Here is a 12,969-nt window from a genome sequence, read left to right as displayed (position 1 = left end):
CAAGATTATTAATGCTTGGGTGAGTATCATGAATTTGTTTTATAATTATTAGAATTTTTATCTATACTTAAATATTTTATATATAAAGATGAAATATTTTATATATGCATATACCTTTTATACATTAAGTAACAGACTAACTTGCCTCTTTAACCCCCTTTAATTCCAGTGATCATAAGGATTATCTGGTCTCCCAAATCTATTCTCTTCCTCTTCCATAATAATGGAGCTGTGGCTAGGATGAGGTCTCCCATTTCCCAGTCCCCCAGGTAGCTAGATATGTGTGTGGCTAAACTCTTGCCAATGGAAGGTAGATGGAAGTGAGATGAGTATCTTGCTTCTCACGAATCCTTGGCTCTGGACTTCCTGGCTTCTGCCTTCCTGGTGGCTGAAATGACAACAACCAATGGCCTTGGAAGCCACATGTGGGAGAGGGCGATCTGTCACCAGCCTCTTCTCTGAATGGCTTTGTGGCACAGAGCTGCCCACCTGTTGTGACTGTTACCTGAGAAATAAACTTCTTTGTTTCTTAAGTCTTATTATCCATGAGTCTCATTATGGTAGCTTTTTTAGATATGCAATCACCCCCTTCACATTGTTTTTTCACTTACTGTGTTCCAAATTATTCTTCTGATACCTGCATTGTTTATGGTGTTTATTACTTTTGTTACTAAATAAGAGATTAGTAGTATCCTATGCCAGACATAGGATAGTGACTAGAAGATAGTACAAATAACATTTTTATAGCAGTTGTAACTTACTAAGAATTTCACATTTGACACATGTTGGCCTGCCTCTATTTCCAACCTCTCACTCACAGATAAAGAAACCACAGCCCAGAGTTGTTAAACTTGATTAGGGTTCACACCATGAGTTAGTGGCAGAACCTTCTGGTTTATTCCCACTCCATTCCTCCTCCTCCTACTGCCTCCCTTGCTTGGAAGGGAACTCGGGGATAATTTGGTTGATCTACGATGCTTGGATTCTACCCACAGTAATTTATTGAAACATCAGGACAACATAAACACACTTCTGGGAATTTATAAGTCTGGGCCAGTCTGACTGTTCACTTACACACATATTGTTGAAATAAACTTCTCAGAGCTAGTCAGAAGTTTTCAGATACAGTAATAAGTCTGAATATAAATCCTGGTGCAGTGACTCAAAGGTACAGGAGATATTCTTCCCAGTGGAAGCTGAGAACCCACTTTCATCAAGGCACTGCCTCTCTAACTTTTCCCTTGTAGCTCCTCAGCGACCAGGAACAGTGAACAGCCCTTTGTGTGAGTGGACAAGGGGTGAGGAAGGCTCCAGTGTAAAATCGGGGAACCTTCCTCATGAGCAACGTTTCTTTGAAGGGCTGCATTTTACTTTTAAAATTCATGCTGATTTTTGCAGGTTACTCCACAACATGGCTTTATTTGTTTTAATATCAGAAGAAGCTTAACATTAATCAGTTAAATTTCTTAATTCATCCTTCAAAATCTTTGTGGAAAGTTCATGCCTTATTTGTTCTGTGTCTAGATATACTTTTTCATGTCTAAAGGGTACAAGTCTTCTGTTTGTAAAGACATAGATATTTGGCATGAGAGTACTTAATGCTCTTCATTTTGGAGTATCATCTCTCCTTCAAGGAGATTCAAGTCAAAGTTGCCTAGAATTAAAATCTGCCTGCAGGGGCTGTTTAAAAAAATGGAACTAACTATATTCCCATGAGAGCCTAGAAACTTTTCTTTTGGCAGCGGATTGGAGGGGAGAAGGGGCTACTTGCACTTTGGGAAGAATATGGACAATAGAACATTAGTGCTACAAGGGATGCTAGAGATTATTTCATACACAGCATCCATTCATAGATGAAGAGACAAAAGCCCAGAGGGATTACGGTTCTTGCCCCAAATTTGCAAAACTGGCCAAATAGTAACACATTTCCCGCCCCTGATTAATAGTTAGTTGGGATATCTTTTGCCTACATTCTAATTCCTACCAATGGCAGAATGTATAGTGCTTCCCAAATGACCAAGAAGTTGTTGAATATTTGTAGTTTCTTAACTCGTCAAGGTGGTCAGTACAATTGAGATGAAAATTTTAGTACAAGATTTTAGAATCCTTTGAAATGCCATTTTAAATCAACATCATTTTAAACAGTGTTCAGTAACAACACCTAATAGCATTCCCGAATCATAAGAAGGAATTAATTAATTATTTATGCAATGCTCTAATTCAAAGCTCTATAGCAGGGTCGGCAAACTCTTTCTGTAAAAGGCCCGATAGTAAATATTTTAGGCTTTGCAGGTCATATAGTCTCTGTTAAAACGACTCAACAATGCTATTGTAGTGTGAAAACAGCCATAAACAATATGTGAAAGAATGAGAGTGACTATGTTCCAATAAAACATTATTTACAAAAACAGGCAGCATGCTGAATTTGGCCTTCGGGCTGGAGTTTGCAGACCCCTGCCTTGGACTCCTATGTTTTATAGGCTTTAAGTGGTATGTGTGTATAAAGTCACCCTGAATGCTTGCTCTAGAAATGCTGCTAATCTTTTGTTTGGTTAGTTTTATTTATTTTTAAATAGCTCCTACATATTTTAATAAATTGACTGTAAATCGAAGTGACAGGATACTTCTAGTGATGTGTGTGTGGCCTGGCAAGAGCCATGCAATATGACTCATCTCAGTTACCTCGTCTATAAAATGGCATATAATACAATCCTTATTTAGCTGCTATTTCTGAGCTAGCTAGTTTAGAAAGGATAGTAAGATGCACTAAAGGCACAAAGGGCATACTCTTTATTTAGAGAGGAATTTATTATAGCTACCTGCTTCTTCATTTTGTTCCTTTAAAATGCCACTTTCTATGCCAGCCCCTTGTGTGGCCTGCTGAGAGTTAGCTAGCTAATCTGAAACATAAAGAATGATGCTTACCCACACATCTTAGGGGTGTGGCAAGGAAAGCTCTACAGATATGCCAAATGTCATTTCTTTAGCATTTAAATGCTATTGTATCCGGACATGTCCACACACTTTAATTGTTGGATACTGACGGCTGCCAGGCCTAACGGTCTTGTGGCTTACCACCAAACCACCCGAAAAGGGAGATAAAAAGAAAAGAAAACTAACGAAATAGAAAGGAAAGACGATAAAAGGTAAGGATAATGGCTGAGTGGATAATGGCAGGCAACATCTTTAGCTACCATGAAAAGTATTAAGCCAATGTGTTTGTTGAATTCATTTTGTTGGTGGTCACTTTGTGTTCACTCTGAACATCCAGCAGCTAGCTAAGTAAACACACATGACTGATGAAAGAAGAAAGGGAACTATTTTTACAGGGGCCATTAAACTTTAACTACCATCTGGCAGGGAATGATTAGAGAAGATCAAAATTAAGGCAGTCAACACAAATGCTGTGTGAATACCTCGGGGAATTAACATGGATAAAGACAGTGAACTTGTGGTTAAATAAAGAGACAGACATAAGAGGGAAGTGGTGAACACATCCTTTATAGCTTTGGACTCATGGTCACATTCATTGCCAAAGGAGCTCAAAGAGGGGAGAAATAACAAGGAGACCCTGAGAAACTCGGCAACACCTGGAAATAATCAGATGCTCTGCACCAATCATAAAAAAGAAAGTTAAAGAACTACCCAGGACCACATCATTTGGGCTTCCTCCCTACCCAGGAAGGAAATGTTTATAGGAGAGGTGTGTTGAAATTGGCAGATAGTTAATATTCAGATTAGCCTACTACTTAGTAGTAGGAAATAGTTGTATATATTGCTGGGAAAAAACATTAGGAACTATATCCTTGTGAACACTAAAGACTCCATAATTTCTGGGAATCACTGTTTGCCCACTAATTAAACAGTCACCCAGCAGGTAGTTTGAGAAAGACTAGGAAAAAGGGAACTTTGGCCTTACTTTTTCAGGGTGTGTCTCTCTTCCATCGGTTGGTAGCACAGCACTTAACCCTTGGGCAGCTTCACCCCATTGAAAGAACATGGAAAAGGCTCTTGGAGAAAGCGACGTGTGTGTGTGTGTGTGTGTGTGTGTGTGTGTGTGTGTGTGTGTGTGTTTTGTCACTTGTCTCTGTATTCAGATGGGACTCAGAAGGCCAAATTTCTTAACATTTAAAAGAGAAACTGAGACAAGAGAGCTGTGCTGGGTGGACCCCTTGGCCTGCTCTCAGTTTTGAAAGAGGAAGCTCCATTCGAGGAAAATCCAGGACCCTGATTAATTAATGAATAAACTAGTTAATGAATGAATGAATGAAATATATTTGACATATAACATAGTATAAATGTATGACATTGATTTAATACATTTATATATTATAATAGGATTGCTATTGTAGTGATAGTTAGCCCCTCTATCACCTCACATAATTATTGTTTCTTTTTTTGGGGGGTGGATAATTAAGATCTAATCTCAGCAAGTTTGGTGATTATAATACAATATTGTTGTCCACATTCACTACACTGTACATAGGGCCCAGAATTTGATTCCTGGAGTGATCAAGACAGGTTTGGAACAAATAAGCAGAAGTTAGTTCATTCCAGGCATCAAAATGGAAATATCCTGAGGCCAAAGAAAGGGAGATTGTGTTGTCATCCGAGGCAGTGTACAAGGAAATTCACGATGCATAGTTTTCTTTTAATCTCTGATTTCTTCTTCTTTTTTTTTGAAGGACTTAACGCTATACCAGGCAACGTGCAAAGTGCATTTCTACCCCTTATCTCATTTAATTACCAATGCAATCCTATGAGGTATGCATGAGGCTCCCCATTGCACAGAAGAGAAAACAGAACTAAGACATAGAGAGGTTAAGTAACTGGTCCAAGGACAGGCCACATGATTAGTAAATGCTGGTGCCAGGACTGGAACCCAGGCTTTGCTCTCTGCACAGCTATCGCTCTTACGCTCTTACCCATAAAGGAATAATCTTCCTCCTACAGCCCTACTGGCACCAAAGTCCTCATGCCAATTCCCCAGCATTAAGGCCTCCACACTTTCCCCTTCATGAATGAAAGTGGGCCTAACATTTTTTTTAGGATAGGAGGCTTAAAAATAATGGCTACAGCTTAGTAAAGCATTGGAGCAAACCTGCAATGATCCCCTTGCCAGAGGCTCCCCTGCACAGCCAAGGATGCAGAGCCAGGGAGGACTGGGCAAGTCATTCCACAAGGGCTGGTATTACTGGCCCAGGCCTTGTCAAGGGCTTTTTGCAAAAGCAAATTAATGGAAAACAAAACAATAGTTTTTTTTCAAGCTTTGAATAATGTTTGGTGTAGCCTGGTGATGGTATATAACAATATTCCCCTTGCTCCTTATTTTTAGAATAAAATATTTTAGAGTAAAGTTCTATTTTAATTAAACTCAAATAATGGCACGACTCATGCACATGTACCTGATGTGCAAGAAAATGTAGTGTGAAAAGTAAGAAATTCAAAGGTGTGCCAGAAACCTCATTATTAACCCACTTCCTTCTGCCTTTGTACTTGTGGAATCTCTAAACATCTGGCAATTTTACCATCAGGAAACAGTGCAGTGTCCATCTGTTAAATCAGGCTTTGGTTTCATTCACCTGGGAGGATCAACCAGATGTGGGCGTCCTTACGTTATTAATGAATTCAGTCTTCCCTTTGTATGTGCCCTGTGAGGGCACAGTGTGGGGTATAGCCTATATATCACTAAAAAGTGAAAAAGTCATATTTTACTTTATTTTGGGCATAATGAAGAGCAGTTTTTTTTCCCACTCAGAGCATAAATCATTAAAATCTATTTAAACTTTTGCCACTAGAAGACTTTTAACTGTATTATTTTCCCTTTAACAAAAACGACCACAAACATTACTACACACACACACACACACACACACACACACGTTTCCTGATGCTAAGATTTTCCCTGGATCTCTCGCTTGGTGGCAGTCTATGTGATCTTTACAACTTATTTATAAATAGCTTCATACAAAATTTCTGTCTTCCTTATCACAGTTCTTACTCATGCCTGAATGTTACAATGTCCCTGTGACAAAGCAGTGCCTTTAGTGAGCATGTGTGGCCTGAGACAGCATGGTATAATGACAAGTGTAGGATCTGTCTATTTTGACCTTTGTCAAATTAAGCCTGATTTCTTTCTCCTTAAAGTGGGGATAATGATAATAATAGTACCTACTTTACAGAGTTTTGTTCAGGATTAAATGTGACCAGGTGTATAACTGTGCCTGACACAAAGTAAGAACTCAGCAAAATTAATAATTATCCAATATTAAGACACTACTTAGAAAAAGCCTTTCTCAGCAAAATTGAGAAGGTAGAGAAATTTCCAGAATACCTCATTTTCACACATGCAAAGCCTCCTCCGTTATCAACACTCACCCACCAAAGAGGCACATTTGTCACAATTGATGAACCAACCCTGACACATCACAATGACCTAAAGACCACATTTTAACTTAGGGTTCACTCTTGGTGTTGTACATTTTATGGGTTTGGACAAATGTATAATGTCATATATCCATTATTGTAGCATCATACAGAGTAGTTTCACTGCCCTAAAAATCCTCAGTGCTCTGCCTACTCCCTAACCCTGGCAATCACTAGTCTCATCGCTGCCTCCATAATCTTACTTTTCACAGAATGCCATATTGTTGGAATCAAACAGTTTGTAGCCTTTTCAGACTGGCTTCTTTCACTTAGCAATATGCATTTAAGTTTTTTCCATGTCTTTTCATGGTTTGATAGTTCACTTTTTTTTTTTTTTTAGCACTGACTACTATTCATTGTCTGGATGTACTAGAGTTTATCCATTCACCTATAGTAGGACATCTTGGTTCTTCTAGGTTTTGACAATTATCACTCATTAAATTTATAATTAAGATGTATGTGCTCCATTTTCTAACTTGTTTTCCAAGAAAGATTGAGCCAAGCTGTGGTTATTTTCTTCTATCCTTGTTGATTCCATACCTTATCCACATTCAGTGTTAAAGGGAATTCTATGGCTGACCCGAGGCATACTGATCCACAAGTCAACATTACAAACATGATTCTTCATTTAAAAAGGGATGCTAGTGCTGGGGAATGGAACCAGAACCTACTTAACTGACTATTCACCAACAGTATTTTAATCTAGATTTTTCTGGCTATAGCTATATTTTATTTGTGGGATCTTGATTCAATCTGACTTACATTCTATCAATCTAGTAACATATTCCTTTATAGAGGGTTCTATAATTGGCACTAGATTCAAACATATGCCCAACCATGAATATTATCAGGATAGGGTCCTATGTGGCTATAGGCTCTCTCTCTCTCTCTCTCTCTCTCTCTCTCTCTCTCTCTCTCTCTCTCATTTGGGATCATAGGTCCTTTAAGGAAGCACTTCTCAGATGCCCTTCAAGCTATTTCTGACCCAATAGTCCCAAATCCAAAATTTCACTTTCTTTCTCCCCTGAAACCAGGCCAAATTCCTTGTTGTTCATATAGCTAAAAACTGAGCCTGGATTAAAGCACTAAGAATATGGAGAACTCTAGTGAAAATACTATTTATATTTCTCTGTTGTGAAGGATAATCATTGCTGAGAAGGACATACCAATATCTTAATTATAAATTTAGTGAGTGAAAATATTAAAGTTGAACTTGGCCCTTAATATTTAATTGATTTCATAATGTAAAATTCAAATATACTGTTTTAAATGACAAATATTAACTGATAAAATATAATTTAGATTTAGTATACAATTAAAATTGAAAGCAAATTTTTAAATAAAATTCTAATTTGCATTTGAAATATTTTCTCTCTCCACTTGTATATTCACAAAGATGGCAATGTAAAATGTGTCCTACCCCTAACAAGAAAAACAAACAAAATAATCAGAAAAAACTACTACCAGGATGGCATTAAACATACTTTTAATCTTTAAAGATTTGATTGATTTTCATATACTTAGTAGACTACTCATTTTCTTGCAAAATCAGTCTCTACTCCAAGATATAAAAGAAAAAATAAGTAAGAAGATAAGGACCCACTTAAACAAGGTAGTTTCTGTCTTAGCAAGTTTATAAATAAAGATATTGACAACTTTTTGAAATGGAGATTATGTGGGTCATAAGACAGTACTACTTTATGGAAAATGATAATAACAATATAATTTATTGAGCATCTACTCTGTACTAAGCAAAGTATTAGATGCCTCTCACTCATTAATTTTGTCATTTAATCCTTAATATAACTCTTCAAGGTCAGCAGATTTCTTCAGAAAAACTGATGCTCAGGGAAATTAAGTAATTGGACATACTTATAAATACTACACAAAGTTTGGTTAGCAGCACAGTGCTTACTTGCCTTGGAGTTTACTCTCCATCTGCATTTATAGCTTCTGTTGAAGTAAAATGAAGAGAACTACTCCAATAGCATGGCCAATTGCAAATGCTTCCTTCTTGTCTTCCTGGTTCCAATATTAGCAACCTCCAGTCCATTCAGCACAGAGCAATTAGAGAGGGGTCATTTAAACACGTCACTCCCCTGCTTACAACCGTTCAAAGGCTTCTCATTGCACTTTAGAAAACCCAAAGAAAGCCCTGCATGATCTGGCCCCACCACCTCTCCAACACGGCCCCACACTGCCTCTTACCTGCTCTGCCTCAGCCACAGGGGCCTTCAGTGGGTCCTGGGAACGCCCAGAAATCCTTGAGCATATCCTACTGCTCCTCCTTCCTGGAAAGCTCTGGACGCTTCTCACCTTGCACACTGTGACTTAAATGTCACCCCAGAGAGGCCCCCTCTGTTTGACTGTCAAATGCTCCCTACTAGTTTCCTTCTAAGCATGTCTCACAGTTTGCAGTTGCATATTTATTTGTTTATCATTGGTCTCTCCCACAGATTGTAACCTATGCAAAGGCAGGGAGTACATACCTATGTATACTTAGTGCCTAGCATACAGTAGGAGCTTAATAAATACCTGTGGAATGGTTTATGAATGATAGGAGACTACTAGTAAACCCAAAACATAATTTGATAGAACAAAGCCCAGACCTGTATGACTTCAGGAAAGTGAAACAGATTAGAGGAATTAGGACACACAGGCCTATCTTGATGGTTGATACGGAATGAATTCTTAAAGCTTATACTAGAAAATAATCCACCAAACAAACACAAATGAAGATGCTAACAGTTTTTATATCTTTCACAGAATTGTTATACGATTTAACCAACTAATTGTTATGTAGTAAATACAGATATTCTTATTCATCATGCATTTCACGATTATCATCTCAATATTTTAAAAGTTAGGGAACTGGGTCCCACATATCTTATGCTAACTTTCTCTTAGCCTTGCCTGGGCCCGGCGGGCTCAAAGGCTGTGACAAAAAAGCATTCTGCATAGAACATTTACACGCTTGATGTAGTACATGGCAGTTGCTAAGGCAGAAAGCCAGACGTAATGAGCACTGTGAGAATTATGTGCAGATCTTCTTTGCAGCACTTCCTGATTGTAATTGAACTATCCCCTCCTGATCCTTCAGGTGCTATCAGGATGATTTTCTGCAGACTTCAAGAAAATCCCTGAAGGCCAACGACACTTACTTGGTATTACAATCTTTATTTCAAGTGAAGCTAAATGTTGGCTCCTAAGGACTTTAATAAGTTTCAAGAAAAAAGGACATGCTAAGTTGAGTCTTCCCACTGCACCCACCCTGCCAAATAAGAAGTAGATCTTTATACCTATTTACTGTCAAGGTAAAAGAAATGCAAAATATTCAGTTATACAAGAATGAGAAGTGGAAATTGGGTTTTCCAACTTAGATCCACAACATATATGTGAGTTGTTTTGTTTTTGCAGCTGTTCTTTTGAAGGGGTGGTGAAAGGAATTAATGTTTTATTAAAGAAAAAGTGCAGTGTCGACCTTTCACAAATGAAGCCTATAAATTTCCCTCAAACACTAAGACGGTCCAAAAGCTATTCTCTGTCATAGTCCACATTTGTCTCATACATTCTGTTAAGTGTACAGGCTTTTTACTTTTTTATTTTTTACAAGAAAATGATTTAATTCTTTTGCAAGTGGTACCCACCATACCAAGAGTATAGAGACCATTTACTTGTGGCCTCAGCAAAGGGCCCAAGCACAAACCAAACAGTGATAAAAATTCCTTCTTCTTCTCTCATCTCTTGGAGTTGACTTAAGTGGAGTGAGGACACCTCTTGCTGCATTTTAGAGATCTGGCTTTTAGTTCTGTCTGTAATTTGTCCTTTCTCTGTGTATACTAAAAAATATTAGCTTTCTGAAAATAAAACCCATGAGAATATCCATTTACATGCAGAGCTCACTAATAATAACAATGGCCACCATTTTTTGAGCTCTTCCTGTGCACCAAGCACTTTACAAGTATGTCATTCAACCCTTACCACCATTTCCTAATGTAGGCACTATTTCTATTTTACAGATGAAAAAATGGTATCAAGAAACTGAAGATCCTACAGTTGGTTAGGACTGAGGCCTGCTGTCAAACCCAGGTATATCTGGCTCTCAAAACTAGGAGCTTAGCCACTACATGGTTCTACTACCTAATGATCTTATATGTTTCTGCCTTTGCCTATTTTTTTCTAGAATAAAAGAGAAAAAGAAAAACCAAATTTTTTTCCACACAAGTATTCGTTTTTCTTAATGTCCCTTCCTATGCTAAAATGTAAAGTCTTTTGTTTCATTGCCAGTCAAGCATTTAGGTTTTTGTTTTTGTTTATCCTATTCATATTCAAAATGTATTTGATCTTTAAAAAGAAAGGCAGGACACTCAATTTGAGCTGTTTCTAGGTTCCTGACAATTTAAAACATATCCACATTTGAATGTAAACTGGAACAGCCACTATATAAAACAGTATGGAGGCTCCTCAAAAAAATTAAGAATAGAATTACCATCTGACCCAGCAAGCCTTCTTCTGGGTATCTACCAGAAAAAAAATTAAAAGCACTTATTTCTAAAGATATATGTATTCCTGTGTTCATTGCAGCATTATTCATGGTGGCCAAGTTATGGAAACAACCGAAATGTCCTTCAATAGATGACTGGATAAAGAAGATGTGGTACATATATACAATGGAATACTACTCAGCCATAAGATGAGATGAAATCCTGGTGTTTGTGACAATATAGATGGATCTTGAGAATATCATGCTAAGCAAAATAAGTCAGAAAAGTCAAGAATCATATGGTTTCACTCATATGTAGGATATAAAACTAAAGGCAACAAATGAACAAACAAGCAAACAAAAACTCATAGATATAGACAACAGTATGCTAGTTACCAGGTAAATGGGGATAGGAGGGGATAGTAAAGGGTAAAGAAAGACAAATACATGATGATGGAAGGAGATTTGACTTTGGGTGGTAAATGCACAATGCAGTATACAGATGATGCATTATAGAATTGTATACTTGGTATCTAGTAATTTTATTAACCAAATAGAGGCCCGGTGCAGGAATTTGTGCAGGGTGGGGTCCCTCGGCCTGACTGGTGATTGGGGCTGATCGGGGCTGTGGGAGGTTGGGCAGCCAGGGAGAGGGGCCACAGGAGGTTGGCCAGCTGAGGGGAGGGGCTGCAGGAGGTTGGCCGGCCGAGGGGAGGGACCATGAGAGGTTGGCCAGCTGGCCCTATCGGGGCCAATTGACCAGCAGTGGGAGGTTGGCTGTGGGAGTTCACTGACCGCCATGGGGCAGCTCCTGCATTGAGCTGGTGGTCAGTGTTCATCATAGTGACCGGTCAACCAGTTGTTTGATATTTGGTTGCTCAGATATATATATATCTGATCATGTATGTATATATACATACTAGAGGCCCAGTGCACAAAATTTGTGCACGGGGAGAGTCCCTCAGCCCGCCCTGCACCCTCTCCAATCCAGGACCCCTCGGGGGCAGTCAGACATCCCTCTCACAATCCTCGACTGCTGGCTCCCAACCGCTCACCTGCCTGCCTGTCTGATCACCCCTAACCCCTCTGCTGCCTGCCTGATCAACCCTAACCACTCTGCCTGCCTGCCTGATGCCCCTAACTGCTCCCCTGCCTGCCTGATCTCCCCTAACTGCCTCTGCCTGCCTGATCACCCCTAACTGCTCCCCTACCAGCCTGATCACCCCTAATTGCCTCTGCCTGTCAGCCTGATCACCCCTAACTGCCCTCCCCTGCCAGCCTGATCACCCCCAACTGCCCTCCCCTGCCGGCCTGATCGCCCCTAATCGCCTCTGCCTCGGCCCCCGCCACCGTGGCTTTGTCTGGAAGGACGTCTGGAAGATGTCTGGTCTAATTAGCATATTACCCTTTTATTAGTATAGATAGATGTCACTCTAATACAGTTAATACAAAAATTTAAAATATAAAACATGCCCACATTCAAAATGGTCAGATGTTCCTTCAGCTATTTATTATTTTCATAAGTTTAGTTATTCTAAAGAAGTACTTTCCACCCTATGGACTTAGTCTCTATGTTCCCTTGGAGTTACTGTAGAAGGTATGTAAATGGATTCTGAATTTGTGTCTCTCATATATATACTGCTACTTTTCAAATATATGTAGATGACGTAATTTATTAATTGCAAGCTAATTTAATTAAATTAATCATTAACCTGGCAATAGCTTGTCATCACTATGTAGCTTCCTAATCAGCAGATACTAAAAGTTCAAGAACTTGCAGCAAAGGATCCTCATATTATAGAAGTTTGAGAACCCAGTTTTAATTAATCACTTCAAGATTCTCCACATAATCTCTAGAGATTTTCAAAAGGTTGCTTAAAGATTCTCAATTATATCCACTCAAAATCAGAAATTTCTCTTTTGACACTGTCTTTGCAGAATATTTCCACTTTTGTTGATCAACATTTCAGGAAAGAACCAAAGAAACACAGGAACTATGACTTCATCAAACCAAGATAATATTTATAGAGAGAAAGAATGGAGCTTTAATTTAGCATTGA

The sequence above is a fragment of the Myotis lucifugus genome, unplaced genomic scaffold (genome assembly GCF_000147115.1).
Source record: "Myotis lucifugus unplaced genomic scaffold, Myoluc2.0 scaffold_5, whole genome shotgun sequence".
Taxonomy (NCBI): Eukaryota; Metazoa; Chordata; class Mammalia; order Chiroptera; family Vespertilionidae; genus Myotis; species Myotis lucifugus.
The sequence above is the reverse complement of the archived record's forward strand: the minus strand, read 5'-3'. Positions refer to the sequence as shown.